We start from the raw sequence: 21,326 nt of genomic DNA on the forward strand, positions 1-21,326 counted from the left end.
TTCTTATTTAAGGATGCACTCCGCAACTGTGCATGCATCTTTGCATCCATTGTACTAATGCATGCAGAACAACACAGATTTAAACTTTGAAAATGCCAGCTTTTGCACAGGATTTTAAACATGGAGTACTGATCATGTGAAGATGGAGAACTGCAGAAGTGCCATGAGAGAGAAAAGGGAGCTGTTCAGTAGGTGAGTGAGATGAGAGAGGTGTGCATGTGCCCATTCAATATGCAAGTGAGATGAGAGTGGTGTGTGTGTGTGTGTGTGTGTGTGTGTGTGTGTGTGTGTGTGTGTGTGTGTGTGTGTGTGTGTGTGTTTGTCTATTCAGTGGGTACGTGAGTTTAGAAAAATGTGTGTGTGTGTGTGTGTGTGTGTGTGTGTGTGTGTGTGTGTGTGTGTGTGTGTGTGTGTGTGTGTGTGTGTGCGTGTGTGTGTGTGTGTATACGTATGCGTGTGTCTGTCAGTAAGATGAGAGAGTTGTATGTGTTTGCCCTTCAGTAGATGAATTAGATGAGAGAGGTGTGTCCATTCTATAGTTGAGTGAGATGATAAAGCTGTGTATGTGTGTGTGTCCGTTCAAATGGTGAATGAGACATAAGAGGTGTGTGTCTAGTCAGTAAATGAGAGAGGTATGTGTGTGTATGTATGTAATGTCCTGTTTAGGAACAGCAGATTGGTTAATTAACTTGCTCACGGTAGATGGCAGGTAAGATAATTAACTTGTTCTAGCTCAAACTCTGTACTTTGATTACAGGAGACAAGAGCCTGAATCCTCTACACCAACTAGCAAACTGTCATCAGGTGTGCATTTTCAAAGAATTGTGAGTTTCAAAGTAAGACAAGCTTACTGTTGCTCATGCTAAATGTGTTTTCAGTGTACAACTGTTTTGTCTGACAAATGGCCATCATTGGTGTTTGTGCTATAAAATTTGTCAGTAGCACAACGGGTTGCATACTTTTTCAATGTAACATAGGCAGTTTATTCTTCAATGGCAGCAGACACTGAATTTTTACATGAAACACTAAAATGCTAAGTTGTTTACCAGCAGCAACCTCTTCATTAGTCACAGATCTCTTTAATGTGGTATTATCGAGATGACTTTTATTTCTGCAGAGATTGTGCTTATTGACTGATATTGGTGGATTGTAAGGACAGAAGTTTGAGAGGCCTTTTACAGTTGAAATACTATGAAATGGGTAGTTTTTTCATTACTGGTTCACATATTTTGTTTCATTGATTACTAGTAAAATGTTCAAGACTACCAATTTAAAACACACTCTTAACAAGCAGTATTGTATTGCAAGGAATATAATTTAATTTAATATAATCAGGAAGCTGAATCAAAACATACACACATATATGAGTGGTCCTAAAAATGTGTACAAGGGGTCTGTGGTTTGAAAACACCACAAAAGTAAACAATCCACCACTGGCCAGATGGAGTGTCTTTGATATGGGTTTCAATACCATTTCAATGAATGTGAATTTCAAAGGCAGAGAAGTTTACTGCTCTTGCTAAGTCTATTTTTGTTGTGAGACTGTATTTTTGTTTAGCAAATGGCTATATGTGTTTGTCATATAAACTTTGAAATAAAAGTTTCAAATTAAATCTAAATATCTTTAATCACTGTAGAAGTAAAGAAAAAATAATATGCACACTGACAGGTTTAAACAGTGTTTATGGTAACTGGGGAGAAATAGCCAAGTAACAGAACACTGGAATGGCTGCAAGGGAGGGGGGTTGCTACTAAGGGATCCCTGATCATTACTCTACCTAGAGCTCCATTTGACCATGATCCAGATCTGCATTAAGGATTTATGTTTTGCTTCGGAGAGTACATTTACAAATTTGTTTTTTTTTTTGGTGAAATGGGGTTTGAGATCCTTAGGAATATATGGCTTTTCTAGATATCTCAGTGAAATCAGTGAAATTTGCACTGAACTTGTTTGCTAATGTATTTGCTGTATTCACTAGATCTGATCATGAATAATTTCAGAGCAATATTATGTGCTGTTTCATAACTTACTAATGTAATTAAAGAATTATTTGTAGTTGTCTAAGATCATGTGATGCCTTTATTTCCTGATGGTATTTTTCAATACATTGGATAACCTTTTATGTTAATCTTGGTTTGTGTGTCTTTTGTTTTGATACATATTTCAATGATATTTTTCCATTTACTGTAATGCTTATTTACACATTTAATTTTGGTAGGGACTGACAGATTTATACAGTTTCCTAGATGAGTAAAATGTATTCACAAAACTACTAGCTGTGTCCACATTGTATGGGTAACAATATACTTGAACTTTGAGACATCATTATGGAATAGCAGGAAATGAGTATGTTTCTAGCAATTGAATAGTGTCATAACTGACTCTGACAGCTTTGGGATTTTGAGTTAGGTTAACATTTGTGGTCAGACTTGACTGAGGGGGGGGGGTGTACTAGCAGGATAGTGCATATAGATGGCATATTTGTGAGAACCAGGTCAAGAACATTTTGTCCTCTAATGGGCTCTTTGACTATTTAATCCAAGGAATTCTTATTTATGAAGTCAAGGAAGTTTTGGGCTTTGCCTCCGTTTGAGGTATAGGTCTCACACTTTATCAAGGGGTAGTTAATGACTCTCAGCTAATGGAGCTTTTGTGTATTTGAAATTCATTCAATGTATTTAAGAAATTAACATGGTTTGGAACATCATCCTGGGAGGTCTGTATCATGCTATGATTTGAGACATGTTTTTATTTAGAGTAAGTTCTGATTATGGGTCTCTAGGAATCTGCCTTGAGGTGATGTGATGTTTTAAAAATATAGATAGCCCACCACAGTTACCATCTGGACTAAAGGTGTGGTAGGTGCAAAACCCTGGTGTAGACAGGGATACTTTCTGCACTTTTACATCAGGTTTCAGTAATAACACACATGAATGGGCTCCAAGTGCAGGATGGTTTCAAGGTCAGGCAATTTATTTGGACTCCTAGTCCTAGTGTTGAGCAGAGCGTTGTCTAGTGCATATCTTTTATATTTTGAATGTCACAATACTTCCTCAAAAATATCTACATATCCTACCCCAACTTTCAGATATCTGGAGGAGGTATAACTCTCAACTTACAGCACCCAAAATAGGTATAAAGACCTTTGAAAATTAGTAGCACTCAGCTAAATATCTGGACATTTAATTAGCATAAAATGTAAATGCCAAACAGCACATAACTCTTCCCACTTCCAGTAGGGATACTACCCAGGAACATGTTTAAAAAACAGACTAACAAAAATGATGAAAAATATAAGCACATTATCAGACAATGTAAAATCAGTAGACTTTAATGAACTGTATTGCAAAACTTTAACATACAAGGTCATTTATTTTTGCTTCAGAATATGGGAGATGTAAGATATTTGTCCCCTTTCTTTAAATTATTATTGTGACTAATATATTTATCATGTAATTGTTTCCTGTGTACTAGACAGTTTAAAAATCACATGTGACAAGGAGGATTTAAAAATTTGTGTGAAGGGGAAAATCAAGCCTGAAAATAGGGACATACCTCCAACAACTGGGGCATTGTTTCAAGGGCAAATCAAGTGTGAAAACAGGAATGTTCCTGCAGAATAGGCTCATTTGAGAGGTCTGGTGTGTATGAGATATTTTACAACAACTACACACACACAGACACACATACACACACACACACACACACATATATATATATGTATATATATATATATATATATATATATATATATATATTTATATATATATATATATATATATATATATATATATATATAAACATTTTCACCCCCCCAGTATATCATTAATACCACCAACTCAGCCATGTTCAAAAAATCTTCTCAAGACCCACCTAACCAAAAACTGGCAATGCTGTTGTACCTCAATGGTTAAACTTAAGCAAGTACTTCCACCACTCACTTCTCTTTTTCTACCCCCTTCTCAGTCTCCACTTACCCCATTATATCTATTTGCACTTTTTTTCCTCAACCTCTCTACAATCCCTCACCCTCTATCCCTCTCCCACTACTGTGACCTACATCTGCCATTTTCTTTTCTCAGATCACCCATCAAATACTGTAAGTTAGACCTGCAAAATTTCACTTACTGTAGAAAGACTGACATTATCCATTTCTGCATAAAACTAAAAATTCTTTCCTGTATAATTCACTGTATTCCATTTATATGTAATGGGAATAATCTCTAGAACTATCCAATGTATATTTTGCAATTCCTCTGGCACCTGTACACCACTGATTGATGACCTGAAGTTATTATTTTTTGTCTTATTCTGTTTTTTTTTGTATTGTATTGTACTATGCTGTTTTACATTGTATTGTACTATGTTGTTTTTGACTAGGGAGCTTTTCTCCCTGGGCCTCTGCTCAGTCAGACTATTCTGGTAAACAAATGTAAAAAAAATAAATGAAATAAATAATTTTATATATACATAATATATATATATATATATATATATATATATATGTGTGTGTATGTGTGTGTGTATATATGGATTCACTTTAGAAGCTCGAAATACTGAAATATTGAAATTCAGTATTTCGAGCCCATAAAGTGGAATCCTGAAAACAATGAAACCTCAGAAACACGAAATTCAAAATCGCACACACTGGAGATTTTGAATTTGCGCTTCCGGTGTTTTGCTGTGGTTGTGGATTAAGGTAAGTGTCTATTTGTTAAGGGTTTTGGGTAGGGGCTGTGGTGTGTGTTTTGTTGCTGTGATCTGTGAGCGCGAAGAGAATGTAGCTTGTGTGGTGGTGTTTTGTGTGTGTTTGTATGTAGTGCGACCTCGGAGTTTGAATCTTTAAGTAGGGAGGAGTGGGGGGTGCAAACTTATGATTTGGAAGGTTTAGCTTACTTAGTTTGTTACATTTCATACACTGATACAGGTTTTAAATCCAACATCCACCATAAACCCACCTTTAGTAATTCTTACTTGGAATTTAATGGCTGTCATCCTATTCACAGAAAAAAAGCATACTTAAAGGACAATGTATTAGGGCAGCAAGAATGACATCTGACTATACCGAAGTGGTTAAAGAATTAGGTATGGTGCGAAAGGGGGTACCCCCAAAAACTTATTAGAGAGAGACCATTAACTACACTTTGTCTAAATGGGGAACTTTGTACAAACCCTTATTGGGAATGGATTTTACCCCTGTACACAAAAGTACATCAGAAAATAATTTTAGTAGAGCTATGGTTTTGAAATATTGCCCTTATTCTCCTATGGTAAAATATGTGATCATAAATAACTGGAATGTACTAAGGAGTGACAGTGAACTTTATAAATTCCTTGGAAATAGCCCGACTTTTGTATATAAAACTGGTAGGAATATTAAGGCTAACGTAGAGGACAGTAGGAATAAAGGAAAGTATGCAGGAGGCAAGGGGACCAAGAAGTGTGGATGTTGTAATCAGTGTGAATACATGTAGCTCAAAGGAGAAATACAGCTAGAAAATATGAATCAGACTAAGGTCATCTTTCAGTATGGGAAGTGTAGTACAAAGGGTGTAGTTTATTTGGCCAGGTGCTCCACCTGTCCAGCATTTTATGTCAGGAAAACAGACAGGTTCCTAAAAAACAGTATTTATGAGCACTACTATGAAATTAGGAAACAAACTAGGAAGAATGCTTTGTAAAGGCACATGGAAAGTAACAATACCTGTAATACATTCAGATTTGTCATTTTGGAAAGGGTACACATTAACCTGAGGGGTGACAATTGTAAGTTATTATTAGAAGAAAAAGAAGTTTTTTGGCAGTTAAAATTAAATGCTTGCAACCCCCCAGGACTTAATAATTTTATTGCACTAAAGCCAGTATTAGAGGCTAGGCTATAAAGTGTTTCTTTTGAAAGTGATTTCTTATAATTCACTTTCATGTTTATTTTATATTTTTTGTAAGATTCCACTTCAAGTATCTTATGTTTTTTGTAAAGAAAGCTTTCATTGTTGCAAACTGCTTTTTTATCTTTGATTTTATTCTTTGCCACGGAAGTGTTTTTAGAGAAGTGTGATGTCATTTCCTGGTTCTAGAAACTACAAATGAAAGTTGCCATGTTGTTTTAATTGAATCTGAAGAAGTTCTGTTAAACAGGATGAAAGTGCTAATTCCAAATTCTAAGTGAGAATTCACTGCTTTTTTATTTTAAAGGGAGTCTTTATTGTCTTTTGAATCATTCAGCCAGATTTGCAGAGCAACGTTGTGATTAACTTTCTAATTGTCCTTAGGTATATGTAGGTCAGTGTTTGCTATGGGAGAGAGGCCTGGCAATCTACTTCTGTTTCCCACCTTGTCTAGTAATCTCTGTACATGGTGATGGTTATTTACGGGATAAGTATATGAGTTCATTGCTAGTCATACACATGGATGAATTGAGTTCAAAACCTGTATTTAATGTTTAAATATCATCTGTGGAGAAATAATTCAGTGCATATTAGGAGCTTATATATATATATATATATATATATATATATATATATATATATATATATATATATATATATATATATATATATATACACAACACCGACACCACAAGAACGAAACCACAAAAACATGAAAGTTCACATGCCCGACAAACCACAATACTGACAGTTAACAAAACAAAATGTTCGCTGTTCCACACAACACATGCACAGCAGAAGCACACCAACAACCTAAAAACCTACACTACACCTTACACACAATTATCTATGCACTAACCTTAACCCAAACCCTAACCCTAAGGTCCATCACTATCGCACATTTACCTTACCCGCACCCTAACCCTAACTCACTTAATCCACCCCTAACGCTCAAGTCTCTCACTATCGCACACTTACCTTACCCGCACCCTAACCCTAAGTCCCTCACTATCGCACACTTACCTTACACGCACCCTAACCCTAAATCCCTCACTATCGCACACACACACCTTGCCCACACCCTAACCCTCAATCCTTCACTATCGCACACTTACCTAGTCGCACTCACACATTTCCCATGTTGGTGTTTTCGCTGTCAGGATTCCGAGTTGTCAGTTATCTGCTCCGTCGGTCTTCTGGCGTCGGTGATATCATTGTCGATCTTCCAAGCTTTCGTTCTAACATAGAGAACCTATATATATATATATATATATATATATATATATATATATGTGGATTCACTTCAGAATCTCGAAATTCCGAAACATAGAATTTCATATAATCGAGACCATATGAGCGATGTTTTGGAATATCAAAATTCTGAAACAAATCCAAGAAAAAAAAAAACAACAATTTAAATGTTTCTGCAGGGGGACAATCCCCCCTGCACCCCCACTACTTAAATATCGCTACTCCGAGATCACACTACAATGAGAAAAAGGGATATCGCCCATTCTGCACTGTATGTAGATCTCCATTCACAATGTTGGGATTCTGAAAGTTTGATCATATGGACTCAGCTATATGAAATTCGATCTTTCAGGATTTCGGCATTGTGCAGTTTTCCTATATATATATATATATATATATATATATATATATATATATATATATATATATATATAGATAGATAGATATACATGTTTGAGTAAAAGTAGTTTCCTTACGTGATTATTGTTGTACTGTAAATGCTTTATCATAACATCTAATATGGATAAAAAGCAATGAGCCCTCAAGTTCTCATGTATTATACACTGTTTCTTCACTAGATGTTTCATGAACAGAAATGCTCCATAAGGTGCCACACTTAAATATGTTTTACTTACATAACAAGAATCAACATCATTTTGTAGTGTATGGCAGCTGAAAGCTTTATTAAAAATATAGTAGAATTTCTAATTAAAATATTCTGTTTAAACAAGTCATGTGACAAAAATAAATACACTTTAATTATTAACTAATTAAAATACATCATTAAGGACTGCTCATGAAAGTGAATGGGCATATTAAATAAAATAGGGACAACAAAACTTGTAACTTTTAGTCTGGGAGGGGGTCGTTGTGTTCATCTAAGTGATACTACCCCATGCTTTCTTCATATGGTAAACATTCTGTATATTTCTACATAATATAATGCTTTCTAATAGACAGATAATTTGAAAATTTAATACAACTTCTTTAGATGGCTAGTCTATCACAAGTTTTGTTAATACATTATTCACACCATCTTTTCTTATTCCATCAACATATTCTTTTTACGTGATCCCGAAATCTCCTGTTTGTGTTTCCAGTCTAGAACCATAGTGGCAACAGAATAAATAAAGTGTAATTTGGTGTTACGAAAAGCATAACAGCCAAAATAAAATGACTTTTTAGGTTATAATGGATGTGGTTAATGAAATGGCTGTTCCTATAGTTTGTTTGTCTTTCGGCTTTTCCCTGTTAGGGGTTGCCACAGTGGAACTCCAGTCCGCTAATGATTGGCAGTTGGTTTTTATGGTGTCAAGTTGCCAACCCAATGCCCAACCTTCAACAAAGGCATGCCCATTCAACGCATGTCTTTCGAACGCCCACTTGACTCTGGGGAGGACATACACTTTTTGAAAATAAACTGTTAATTAACCACATATTATGTACTACACTATTCCTTTTAAAAGCTACTCTTGGTTTCTCTCAGTTCACCTTTTTAAATTTATAATTAAAGTAAGGAATGCACAATGTTTATCTGATATAGATACAACCAGGTTATAATGAGCAAAAAGTGCTTGTAAAGAAAATACAAGTCTAGTGAGCGCTACCCCAACATGAAAAAATGTTGCCCTCGTACATCTTTACTTCTCTTCAATAATATACATTTCTGTGGTGTCAATAGGATAATCTATCTATAAAAAATGTTGGTAGGATCTCTATAATGTTAAGAAAAACTCATATGCTCACTAGTATTTTTATTCATTCCTTCAAACAAAATACCAATGATGGTTGAACTGTGTTATAACTTAATTTATCTATTTTTCTAATTAATTAACATTGATGTTTGATATTTGGTACATGGCATTCGACATATAAGAATGGCACGTGTGACATGTGAGACATGTGTGAACAATGAAATCAAGCACACACTGTATGTTGAATTCATTATTTATATACTGATGTTGCACTCTATTACTTATGTTTGACTACCATGCTACAGAAAAATATGGTTAATAAATGTTTATATCTTAAATTACTTCTGAAACTGTTATCAAAAGAAGTCAAACTTTCATCCTGACATAAAATATGTCCATATTAGGAGGCCATGCTGTCTTAAATGGTTTCCAAAGTCTGTCTATAATAACAGTTATTAAATTGTTGCATTTTAGTAATAATTAAATCATCTTATTGTCAGAAATAGGTTTATTTGACTACAGAGTATTTTAACTAGCCAGCTATCTCGCACCTGTAAATCATCAGAATGCAAAATACAGTTGTAAAGTAATTAACTAAAAGGTTACCATGTACCTTGTATATATTCCACAGATAACATTATTACTATCTTGCATATCCCCTCATCATTTCTAGATTTCTTTATACAATCTTTTAACTTGGATTTCTGTGAAAATAGCAAGTTTTAATTTGGTAACTGACCTGAAATAGGCAAAATAATGACTCTTCAATAGTTCATACATTACTGATCATCTTGGAAGCTTCACTTATTTATCATTTGGTTACTGTCTGGAAATCAACATATCACAATGAACACTATATTTTTGTATGTATCCCCTAGTAAATGTTCCTAGATATTCATGTCTGACAACATGTAGACCATTCTCCGAGATATGACTCATCCTTCTGTCTGCTGTTTTTTAAACAAATTATTATTATTATTCATTGGTGACAATGCAAAACATACAATGTTATCAAGATGGAATCCATACAGTGAAATAAAACGATCCAGTAGTTACACTGACATCAACACTGGATTCAGTCTTACTAATCTTCACTTTCATCCATGATTTTACTGAATACAGACTATTGAGAGCAGTTTGTTCTTTTGAATGTAGTAATGCCTGAGTTAAGTGTTTTCACTACCATTATCACACAGGCTCAAACTATTTATTTATATTTTTTTACTCATATGCAAATTCTCCACAAAACTAGAGTAAGAAATATAATACTTTTAATGTCTGGAGGTATGTGTTTTAATAACCTAACCAAAGTCATTTTTTTTCTTACTCATGCAAATATAGTATATACAAATAATCCTTCTTCTTTGCCAGACTATACTAACTTCTAGCTCATCTGTCTCTAGTGTCTTTGTTATAAAATTATATATATTTGATTTAATCCTATGTTACTGACATCATCATTTTACCTATGTATTAATGTAGATACATGCAGTATTATCCTAGAATAAACCAGTCTAGCACATTCCCCTTGATGACCTTGATATATCTCATAATATAGTGGGTGCTTCTTCCAACCCCCTTCCAAACTTATGCTACTTCACGGGAGAAATACAATACTTGACCTGATACATTGATGCAGGAAATGCACATTATAGTGTCTCCTATCCAGATTACCTTGATGAGCTCTCTAATCACTTTCTTCAAATAATTCAGCCTATCAAAGTATTGTCCTACTAAACTGCATAAAATGCACATTTCTTGAACTATTTATATCAAACTAGTATCAATTATTATAAAAGAGGGAAAAATCCTTCTTTATTTGTGATCCTTCCAATGTGATTCTCATAGCCATAGTTTATTCATTTGTACCTTAAAATCTCAAATACAGATATGTGAAATTCATTATTTCAGTCATTCACAGCTTTCATTAAATCTTATTAGTCCATGTCAAGCTTGCTTTCTTCAAGAAATATATGCCAGTTCTACACATCAAAAGAGCCAGCCTTAGATCCAACAGCATTTAAATTCAGTTAATATTTATGGAAGACTAATTACATTCGCTATTAATAATTATTGTCATTCAACCTTCCTCCTTGCTTCTTGAACAAATAGCCATAAGACTGAAAACATATCTGGCTTTAATGCAGATGTTCTACATTAGCCCATACAAACAATCATCCTTAAACCAACCCAGAATTCACAATAGCATTATTCACTTCTATACACTACCAGTGTTCCAGATGGGTTAAAGCATTTACATTGATCAAGCAAACCTGAGCCAGATTACAATCAGATCAATAAACAATTTTCTATTTCATCTTTGTAAGGAAACAATTGCCAAAAGCCTCCTAGCACAGTTTAGCTAAATGTAACACAAAATAACTGGTTTAACTACCTGGTCTACTTGTTCTTGTTGCAGCCAGTCAATACATTACCTACTATGATGCTCATTTATGTACTGCAGATGTTTAGTGATCTATTCACTTTTGTTTTCTGGAGACAACTAACTAATCCCTCAGTCATTACCAGGATGCATCTACCTGTTTTATTATTTTCAAAACAATGTAACTTATTTATTCATTTTTTTTTAATTTATGATAACAAACTTTCTCAAAACAATTATGTCTATGACAAGTTCTTCTATGACGTAGGAAATTATTCGACAGAACTTCCACTCAGAATACCTTATACTATATCACTTTGGTTCATCCTGTAAAATTCCAAAAAATACTTCCTTCAGTGTGCCATAGTTATGTTATAATGCTGTACAGACCATGCATTTAATGTTTAACTATAATGTTAAATCTAACACCCTGGTTCTGCTAACTATGCTTTTAACACACACACACACACACACACACACACACACACACACACACACACACACAAACACAGACACACACACACATATATATATATATATATATATATATATATATATATATATATATATATATATATATATATATATATGTACAACTATGCACCACTGACCATATTAAACAGAACACCATTTTTTTTCTTTTTATACATAAATTTCCAAAACAAAAAGCTATCTTTAAACTATATAATATCACAGCCTTAAAGCCCCAAATTTCTGTACATAATTAAAAAAAATGCCTGCATGAAAACAATAAAGAAACAAGAGAAAAGTACAATTAAAAAATCTAGAATTTAAGGTACTCTTTGCAGATCAGTAGCATGAAATAAAATCATCATCATCATCAGCCCCCCCTTTTCCCATTTTTTTTTCTACATGGGGTTGGGGTATTGTGTTAACTATCACCAAGTCTCTCGACTCAGTGCCAAACTCCTTCAACACTCATGCCTGACTGTCACAGATCTTCTTTCATACAATATATCCACCTCTTTGCTGGATGTCCTCGCTTCCTCTTACCTTCTTCCTGTCTGCCCCAAATCTTTCTCACCAGATTGTCTTCTGCTTTTCTACACATGTGCCCATACCATCGTAATCTGTTCTCTTTGATCTTTTCTGCAATTGGAGCTACTTTGGCTTCTGCTCTTATGTCCTCATTTCTTTGTTTGCTCCACAGTGTACATCCTACCACCCTTCTCAGGCACGTAATTTCCATCACCTCTAGCTTCTTCATCTGCTCTGCCTTTACTGCCCAGGTTTCTGTACCATACAGTAGCACTGGTCACACCACTGTCTTGTACACCTTACTTTTCAGCTTTTTTGGCATTCTTCTGTCATATATTACACCTGACACTCTATGCCATTTGGCTGCAGCCCCTCAGATTCTAGCTTTGACCTTTTCATTCTAACTTCCCTTCTCTTCAACCACCCTTCCCAGATACTTGAAACGGTTTACCTGTTCCACTCTTCTACCTCTGTTCTCAGCTTCTTCTGATTTCCCCAGTTTGCTGCCATTGTCACCATCTTATCTGTGCTTACTTTCATCCCATGTGCCTTGAATTTTGCATTCCATTCTCCTATACTTTGCTGAAGATCTAGCTTAGTGTCTGCCTGTAGTGCCACATTGTCTGCATACAGCAACTTTGTTGATCTGTCTCCTCTGACCTGTTTGCTAATGTAGTCCATCGCCAGTATAAACAGCAGTGGGATCAGAGCCGAACCATGGTGTATGCTCACTCCCACTGGGACCCCCTCTGTGAGGCTGAACACTGTTCGCTCTTGAGTCATTGGGTCCTTGTACATAGCCTGCACAAATTCTACCAATGTTTCTAGGACTTCAATCCACCACAGTACTGCCCAGATCAGCTTTCTTGGGACCTTGTCATATGCTTTCTCCTTAGCAATGCCCAGTTGGACTCTCTCCTTATCTCTAACTTCTTCTCAAGTATCTGTTGCACTGCAAACATCAGGTCAATTGTGCTGCTTCCTGATCTGAATCCAAAATGCTTATCTCCCATCTTACATTCTACTACTCTGCTTATCCATTTATCAATCACCCTCTCCAGAACTTTCATACAGTGTGATTGGAGTTTGATGCCTCTGCACTGCCCACAGTTGTGGATGTCCCCTTTGTTCTTGTACACTGGCATGAGTATGCTTATTCTCCAGTCATCTGGGATACGCCTTTCTCTCCACACTGCTATGAGTACCGTCACGAGCCATTTCTCCCCTATATCACCCAGAATCTTTATCATATCTGCTGTAACCTCATCTGAGCCTACTGCTTTCCCTGAATTAATTTTCCTTAGTGCTGTTCTCAGGTTCATAGGTAGCTACTAGGCTATCTGCCCAAAGGCATTTATAAGCCTAGCCAGAATGTGTTGGCTTTCTCCGCACCCTTAGATTAGTTCCCTGTGCCTCTGTCCAGCAGTGCCACTGAAGTGATCCCCAGGGTAAACTTTCTGTTTCCCATCCACTTGTCAAGGTTTCTTTTAAAGAGTGTTAGCAAGGAGCTCTGCCTAATGTAGATTGGAATCTTGTTCCAAAGCATGGGAAGTCTCTGGGACAGGAATCTATCCCCCCAGCATGTCCTATTTACTGTTGTGGTGAGGTTTAGATCCCTAGAGCATGTGGCTCAAGGGGATAAGGTTTTCTTTAGGTGGAGCATGTCCATCAATTCTGGGTTGGACATGGCCTTATATGTCAGGCAGAGATCACCTCTGAGTAGGCGGTATGCCACTGAGTACAGCTGGAGTTTCTTCAGTCGAGCTGCATAGGGCATCTGTTTGAGGCCAGTGATCCTCTTGGTGAAGTACTTCTGTGGGCTTTCCAGCTGTTGCAGTTGTCTTGTAAGGTACATCCCAAATGGGGTGTTGTACTCTATGATGGGTCTGATGATTGATGAGTAGAGGGGCACAATGAGCTCTTCTGATCTGGATGTGAACCATTTTGTGATTACGTGGGCCACGTAGAAGGATTTTCCAACCACTTTGGCAATGTGATTATCAAAGGTGAGATTACTATCTACTTGGGTCCCCAGATCCCTTATTACGTCTTCTGTATTTAGGGAATACCACCTATGTGGTAGTTTGTGGGTACTTTGTTTTTTCCAAAGGGAATGACTTTGCACTTTTTGGCATTTAGCTTGAGGCCATGATTTTGACACCAGGTATCCATCTCAGTGAGACCCTTTTGGAGGATGTCTGTGTCAGTGGGAAAGTCAATTATAGCCCCTAGTTTGCAGTCATCTGTGAACTTGGTCAGCTATAGTCCTCCTGTGCTTGCCTGTACCCCTGAGAAGTATATGCCAAACAGGAGGGGTCCTAGGACTGAGCACTGGGGGATGCCACTTGTAACCCGTTTAGAGACAGACCTAGCTCCCGCAACTCTCACCATGTGGGTTCTGTCCGTGAGCCAGTTGGCAACCCATCTTGTGACATAGGGGTTTATGTTCAGGATTGTGAGCTTGTCTATAATACCAGAATGGGGAATGGTGTCAAGGACATTTGTGAGGTCTAGGTAGGCTGTGTGTACCACCTTTCCCTCATCTATAGCCTTGGTAACTGTCTCAAAAAAGTCAACCAGGTTTAGGAGGTGTGATCTGCCCTTAACAAAGCCGAACTAGGTAGGGTCAAGTGTTTCGAGGTTTCCAATGTCTCTGTTAATGAGTTCCATGATGATGCACTCCATAGCCTTGCAGACCAAGCTAGTCAGGTTTATAGGGCAATAATTCCCAGGGTCTGTTGTGGCTCCACCTTTGTGGAGCAGAATAACTGTTGCTGTGCGCCACTCTATGGGTATGTAGCCTGTGGAGAGGCTGAGTTTGAACAGTGTGGTTAGATGAGGGGTTAGTTCATCTTTGAGCTCGTGTAAGACGCAGCCTGGGACACCATCCGGCCCCATTGATGCTGTGTTTTTGGCTTTGGAGAGGGCTGTTTTAATCTCAGTGTCTGTGATTTCAGGAACTCTGCATTCTTCTGGTATGGTTATGGGCCCTTTTGGGGGTGAGAGGGGGGTGAAGTTTGTGCTGAACCTGTCTGCCAGGGTGTTGGTGATATCGGTCAGTTCAGTGTATTTTGTGCCATTCTGCACTAACTCCGAGCAGATCTGAGCATTGCCACTTAGATTCTTGACATAGCTAAAGAATGCCTTGTGGTTATCTTTGGAGTCCTTGGCAATTTTTCTTTCAAAGCTCACCTTGAATGATTTTATGAGGGATCGTAGTTTTTTGCTGATACTAATCAGGGATGTCTTCCCTTCTTGGGATTTTACTCTTTTCTGTACTAGTTTCCACCTTCTATTGTATATCTTGTTTATGGCAGGAGTCCGCCAGACTGGTTTTCTTTTCTTGGAGGAGTGAGTCTTGGTTTTGCTTGGGATGGCACGATCCATGCATTCTTGTAGGTGCCCATAGAATGCATTAGTAAAGGATTTTGCAGCTTGGGTAGCATTATCCTTCAGCATGGGGGCTTTGAAACTTTCCACCTTGGTCTTAAGTAACATGGAATTTGCTTTTGAAAAGCTTTTCATGGTCGTTTGCTTGTCGGGGGGTGGGGGTGGAATGTGGATATCCAAAGTGATTTGTTTATGGTCAGATCTAACCAGTGAGGGGTTGACCTCCAGTGTGGAACACCAGTCGCACATGTTGGTGATGATTAGGTCCAATATGTTGTCAACTCTGGTGGGAGTGTTGACCAATTGAACCAGGGAATTTGAGTTTATAAATTCTAGGAAATGTTAAGCAAGGCAGTTAGTACTTGAGTAGTTCTCCCAGTTAATGTTTGGATAATTGAAATCACCCAATATTAGGGTTTTGGTAGGACCTTTATGTTTCCCAGTGTTTCCAGAAATGCAGAATGGGGGTCCTGGGACATGGTGGGTGATCTGTAGCAAGCTACAATTTTAGTTGCAGTTTTGCCCGTTGTTAGTTGCATGTGGATGATCTCTGAAGCATCATGCTGTGCCACTAACCTGGAGGTGTGGGTATCCTTGATAAATATGGATACTCCCCCAAATTTTGTATTTTGGTTTGGGTTCTGTGGCCAAAATGTATGGTATGAGTTATAGCCTGGTAGTGCTGGGGTGCTCTCTGGAGCCTTAAACCAGGTTTCTGTTACTGCACATATATCGATTTTCTCCATACTGAGGACTGCCTCAAGTGCGTGTATTTTGAGGTTTAGACTTCTGGCATTAAGTAGCATTACCCTCAGTTTTTTGTTACTTGTGCTATTTACGCCAGTAGGTTTGTCTTTTGAGCCTTGCCTAAAAAAGGCACTATGGGGGTGGCAAGAGCCTTGGCCAGTATTCAAAACCTAAGGGTGATAGGTGCAAGCCGTCTGTAGCGAAGCAGCATGGCTTGTCGAGCATGTCATCCCAGGTGGACAGACACTGGATCCCCTTTGAATGACACCAGAAACTTAGCCAATTGTTGAAATCGAGAATTCTTTCTTTATACTGTGGTATAATTCTTGGTGAGGGCAGGATGCTACTCAGGGTCAGGGTCATACCGGCCTGGGCTACATGATCAGAGAGCTCTTCCATGTCTCTTTTCATGTAGTCCAAGGAGGTACAGCTCAGGACATTCACACCAACTTGGATAATGACAGAGTCATATTTGTACTTGTTCTGGAGTGACCTGAGTGCTTGTGTTATGTGGCAGATCCTGGCACCCGACAGGCAGCTAACAGTAACCTTCTCCTTATACAGCCTAGTGAGTGGGAAGTCAGTGTGTCTGACTATAGAGTCACCTATTACTAGTATGTTGGGTATGTTATTTTGCCTTAAGAGCTGTGATTGCATGGCAGATTTACTTTTTCTAGGGTTGGCTCCTCTTCTTCATTCATCGTAGGCTGTTTCTGGGGCAGTACAACTTCTGTCCATTTTTCTTTATTCAGAAGCTGCTGGAAATACTCCTTCCATCTGCCTTTGATGTCCTATGGACTAGTGAGCAGGTTGTTGTTGGCATCCCTTATGAAGAATGTCTATATTCTTTATCTTTCTGTCTTTGCCTCGCAACTGATATAGTTTCTTTGTGCTACTTACTGAGTCACTTTCCAGAAGTTGGTAGAGTGCCTCCAATGCCCTATTCTTTGCTATTGCAACTTCTTTCTTAAATTCTTTGTTAGCCAACCAGTAGTCCTTCCTAGCTTGGTCAGTCTTTTCTATCTCCCACTTCTTCCTGCACTCCTTTCTTTTGATGACTTCCTGGACTTCCGCATTCTACCACCAGCTTTCCTTATGTACCTTATTTCCATACCTGGCTCAGCCACATATCTTTTCTGTAGTCCTAACACATGCTGTTTTAGGAGCTGCCATTCTTATTCAACTCCACCTATTTCCTCCTCTTCTTGAGGTGCTAGAGCCCTGAGTAATTCCTTCAACTGTTGTACTTTCTCTCCAGTCAACTTCCAGGTCGGTCTCTGTTGAACTTCGAATCTTCTCTGACCACTGCTTGCAGGTGAATGTGGTAACTAGTGGTTTATGCTGTGGGCCAACTGTTTCACTGAGGATAACTTTGCAATCATGGATTCTATCCCAGTGCCTTTTCTTTACTAGGAGGAAGTCTACCTGAGTTGCATGTTGGCTACTCTTGTATGTGAAGAAAATCCCCATATCCTGTTCTGTCTGTCCCAATATGTGCATTTAAGTCACCCATTATCAACACCAATTGTTGTCCTGCTTTAGTAGGTCCTGCAACTGCTGTCTGCATGCACTCTTTTCTTCACTATCACAACCCCAGCATAGGGTGATGTTATGAATACTGCCCTATCATTACACTGGAGTCTGATTGCTATGAGTCTGTCATTAATTCTGATGATATCCCTCATTGCCTTCTGAAGCCTCTCTCTCACCACAATTCCTACACCATTTCTAGCATGTCCCTCTCCTGAGTAGTAGAGTCTGGATCTCAAGCCAAGCGGCTTTGCTGCACTGCCCTTCCATCTTGTCTCTTGGATACATAAGATGTCCAGCCTCCTCCATATCATCCTGTCATTCACTTCCAAGCTGCATCTGTCTTGATATTCACATGAATAAATCAGAAATATGTATTGATGTACTTGCTCTGTATTTTTAGAATATCAATTCTACATATTCAAAATGTCTAAATGTTCATTCCAGACAGTCATACTGAAAATATAGTCCCACAAGCCATCACATTTCAGTGAAGGAGCACATAAACATTCTGTCTTTCTCAATTTAATAGGGCTGTTCATCCCACAATTCTTCTTTTTATGTTGCACTCAAAGATTCCACAGATTTACAGATATATGCAAACTCAATTTCTTCCATGTCATGCTTAGGTGATACACAACGCAAGTGAGCAACAAAGCAAATAGGTTACTACTGCAGTACTATGTACCTGAGATAATTGGCAAGTCATCAACATGCAAGGTAAGGAAGTAAATAGTTTCCATTCCTTCCGCAGTGCGCGTAGACAATATACAACACAACTGGATGATGTAGCACATAAGCTATTACGGCAGTCCTCCTTACAAGGAGAATCAACACGTCATTAACATGCAAATTATGCAAATAACTAATGTGATGAGCAACTCAAATGGAAATGTGTATACCCACCTAACAAAATTCATAACATTAACAAGATATGCAGTATTCATAGCTTCTGAATAAACGTACTGTGTACATCATGCAAAATAAAAAGTAATGCTTAAAAAGGCAGTTATTCCAGTGTTTCTATGTAGCTGGTAAGTTAGCATGAATTTGGAATATTCAAATACCTGATGGCTGAAATACATTGCTATCTGAATCTTAATCATTTATAACAGGTTTAAAGGCTTCTTCCCCTTACCTTTTAAGGGAAATGACCTTGGAAATTATTATTTTATATAAGAGAGGTAACATGCTGCCCAGCTAAGCCAAATAAGCACTGGATTTTTTTTTTCTCATCTCACATGACAGTATAATTCTGCAGTTTGGAGTTTGACCACATTTTGCAGACCCAAATTATACATTGTAGCAGTACATAAGGTAAAGAGTTATAAGATACTATGTAATTGTTAACATTTTATGAAAGCAACACTGTGAAGGATAATTTTTTGTATGTATGGCCTTATTTAAAATAAAAACAGTATGTCAGTTGTACAAAGTATACAGCAACGTGTGCTAAGAAAATGTCCAATAAAAGTTCTGAACACAGTTCTAAACAAGCAAGTAAATTATCTGCAAATCTTTAGACCCCATTAAAGCAATACAACATATCTTTCCAAAAATTATATGCAAAACTTATACTAACTCAGAGATTGCAAAATCCTCATGGGAAAGGGCATATCCCCCTACCCTGAGGACTGTTTATTTCTCACATCTGTGAAGCATCTGTATATGTGCATCGACAATACAAAGGTCATTGAAAATAAAATTTGATCTGTGCTAGGCAATTCATATATATATATATATATATATATATATATATATATATATATATATATATATATATATATATTTATATATATCAATATAGATAGATATATATATATATATATATATATATATATATATATATATATATATGTATGTATGTATGTCTACCTATATGCAAAAGAAGGGCTGCACACAATGGTGGGTTCACAGCACATGCACACAATGAGCTTGCAGATATTGGAGGACACAAAATATCAGGCTTAAGGGTTAGCAGGACTGTAGTGTGCATAGCATTGGCAAGCAGTATACTTGCACCAAGAATGGCAGCCCCATGCTCTAGTGCATAATCCTTTAGTGGATATTATGTACAGGATTACTATCATTGTACAAAGCCAGTAAGGTTAATGCCTGGAGCATTGAGAAGGAAGGACCAAAACTCCAAAAGAGTGGATTCACAGATGTGATAGTAAGCCATGAATACATCAAAGGCCCGCTGTTTGCACACCACTGAGGGACATCTGCAGTGGTGGGTGATGGGATCATGGCACTCAAGCAAGAGGCATTTGACGCAGCCTGATCGTGTACTAGGTCACACATACATTGACACTGACCTGAGTATATGCCTAAAAGAAAAACCTCAGTGGAGGGGGCAGGGTGTGCAGTGGCAGTGCATTGCAGAATAAAGGTTCAGTGTTAACATTTCTACCTGACAGCTTCAGTTTTGCAGAGTCACCCTGGCAGTAATTATCTGTGTAAAGTTTGTATGTTCTCAGCATCTCTGCATGGGCTTTCTCTGGGAAATTCACTTTCATCCGCATGTCAAAGCAATGGTATTTCAATAGTGACACACAGCTGCCCACTCTAGATACATGTTTTGTATTTTTTCTTTTCATTGTTGCCTGTATTATGGCTGGAAAATGTCCATTAAGGACAAGTTCACTTACCTATGTAAAAAGTATAACATAAGCCAAAAAACAAACAAGTAAGCAATAAAATATTAACATTCATATATGCAGTCTCTCTCTCTCTCTCTCTCACTCTCACACACACACACACACACACACACACACACACACACACACACACACACACACACACACACACACACATGTGTGTGTGTGTCTTTATGAGAGATGGTGTCTACTTATTCCCAGAGCTACATGGCATTCAGATTATAAAGTGTGGACTGAGATAAGTGACACTGTATGGAATGGTGAGGAGCCTAATTCATGATTTTTTTCTACATTCATATCATTTCCCACTGCAGACTACAGGACAGCATTTGCATGGCTTTATATCTTGGAACTTTGGGGTAACATCACTGAATACCTATGTATTTCCTGGACTGTGAGACATAATTTACATTAAGGGCATGACCCCTTGCTGTTGTATATAATTTAGTCATTATTCACTGGGATTGTGATAGTGGTTGGATTGTGACACAGTTGTATAATGTTAGCAATGTCTGTAATAAGTAGGGACATGTACTGTTTCTGCTATGAACTTTAGTCAGTGTTTTCAGCATCCAGTTATATATATTTCTGGTGTGCTACATTTATTTTTCTGGTCTGTCTCATAGAGCTTATGCACATGTGTTACTACTGCAGTTGTATGATTGCCTCTGATGTCTGCACTACAAAGGCCATTCTATTGCTTCTGTTCACTTAGCAGTTTTGGCTTCTGAACTACAATACAATCTCAAATGACTGTGTGCCTTATCTACCTGTCTCTTACTT

Source organism: Protopterus annectens, chromosome 1.part0 (genome assembly GCF_019279795.1).
Source record: "Protopterus annectens isolate FY-2018-M chromosome 1.part0, PAN1.0, whole genome shotgun sequence".
NCBI classification, from domain to species: Eukaryota; Metazoa; Chordata; order Ceratodontiformes; family Protopteridae; genus Protopterus; species Protopterus annectens.